Source organism: Gavialis gangeticus, unplaced genomic scaffold, assembly GCF_001723915.1.
Source record: "Gavialis gangeticus isolate Ggan-Ray unplaced genomic scaffold, GavGan_comp1, whole genome shotgun sequence".
Lineage (NCBI taxonomy): Eukaryota > Metazoa > Chordata > Crocodylia > Gavialidae > Gavialis > Gavialis gangeticus.
Window position 1 is genome coordinate 56,794,717 of NW_017728995.1, and position 1,804 is coordinate 56,796,520.

Below are 1,804 nucleotides of genomic sequence, written 5' to 3' on the forward strand. Positions count from 1 at the left end.
GGCAGGGAGGAAGAAAAAAACCCACCTGTGAACGGATTGTTACGTGCTCTGAGTATAAGCTCTGGAGGTAGAGACTGGTTTGTATTTTGATATGCTAGAATTGATAACTGGTGTTCTTTCATGTAGTCTTTTTAAGAGTTACAGTGTATAGCAAATGACATGATCAAATGAAAGCAAAAGCTGACGAGTATTTAAATCACTGAAATTTCAGAATGGTATGGTCATTTACATGACACTAGTGGCCATCTGTATGGGTACTTCTCACTCATGTTAGGCTGCATTTAAAATGTTTGTACCTGCCTTGTAAAATTCTAATGCCTGAAGTGGGTAGTTGGATTTTTTTTTTAATGGGCAAATAAAATATGATTCTGTACCATTAAAATGATTTCTGTATTTACGTTTTTCCAATTGCTGTGGTGTTCATTTGTCAAAACACAAGTGAATTTTCATGGCCTTTAGGCAGAAAGGATTTGGATATAACTGCACACTGACAGATAGATCAGCTTAACTCTTTTGTTATAGATCAATAGTCTCTAACCTTTTTAAGCACAAGATCACTTTTTGAATTAAAGTGCAACCCTAGGATCTAACCTCCAGACCAGGCTGATACCACCATAGGTGGAGGGAGAAAACATTATTTGGGGGGAGCAAAGTGCGCGTATGCACGCACGCACCCCACTATGCCTTGCCCTGCCCAGCAGGTAAGTCTGTGGGGGAGGGGGTGGAGGGAGGGGATAGGGCTGTGGTGGTGTGGGGGGCGGGGCAGATCAAGGGCTCCCATGGTGAGGGAGGAAGGGAGTGGGGCAGAGTCAGGGTCAGGTGCTGCAGTGAATGGGGCCCAGGCCCCATCATGTGGTGGGACCATCGGAGTCTGGGTGGCTCGTCCAGGGGTGCTGTGGGGCTCCTGCCACTATGCATGCTCTGGGGGAGGCCAAGAGTACACATGCCCCCCTCTCCCCCGATATGTGCACAGGATGGAGGTGGCTGCTGCTGCGCATTATGCTTTCAGCCCCACTGCTCCAGGAGTGGCGCAGTGCCACGTGTGTCCCGCCACTAGGTGGTTCGGGGGGTGCAGCACGGCACAGCCCAGTGGTGGCAGGCACATGGCATCTTGCTGCTCCTGGGCCAGCTGCAGCAGGGCAAAGAACCCAGTGCAGAGTGGCAGCTGCCTCCGCCCTGTACATAGATCTGCCAAGGTGCGCACAGCAGTGGGAGCCCCCCAGTGCCACTGGACAAGCTGCCTGGGCTCTGATTGTCTCACCACCCAGCCTGGCCAGGGCCACATTCACTCCAGCCCCTGCTTGTGCCACGCTCCCTCCCTCACTGCAGGGCGGGGCCTCAATCTGCCCCCCCAGAGCCCCTTCCCCTTCACAGAATAGGTTGGTACTTGCCTGCCGTGCTGGGCAGCCAGTGATCCACACGCTGGGCTGCGTGCATGTCTCTCTCCACCCCTGCTGCAGCTGCTTGAAGCCTGCAGCTGGGCTGCCTCGTGGCCCAACCCACTGCCCTGTGTTTGTGGGGACTGAGCCCCATTAGCTCCAGCCTTCTGCCACCTATGGTCACCACTGCAAGAAGTCGGAGCACAGCCGTGATCAGCTGCCTGTGCACCCCTGTCTGGAGCATACAGGCTATAGATTGTGGCTCTGCCCTGGCTCTGGAGCAAGCTGCCCCCATCCCAAGTTCCCAACAGCTCTGCCACGTGCGCTGCCAGTGCAGCTCAGGCTGGTCTCCATGGCAGCCCCAGCCTGAGCTTTCCCATGCAGGTGTGGCTGGGGTCTCCATGGAGACTAGCCCAAGCCCTAGA

At 54.3% G+C, this 1,804-nt stretch overlaps 1 protein-coding gene across 2 annotated transcripts in view; it reads left to right on the forward strand.

The window, feature by feature from the left end:
• The window catches only part of NMNAT3 (nicotinamide nucleotide adenylyltransferase 3), a 96,279-nt gene that overhangs the window by 5,237 nt on the left and 89,238 nt on the right, over positions 1-1,804 (forward strand). The window contains exon 3 of one of the 2 annotated variants that reach the window (XM_019503667.1): positions 523-701. The exons of the other annotated variant lie outside the window; for it this stretch is intronic. The gene's annotated coding sequence lies outside the window, so the exon portion shown is untranslated. The remainder of the gene's footprint in view (positions 1-522; positions 702-1,804) is intronic. 2 annotated transcript variants of the gene reach the window in all.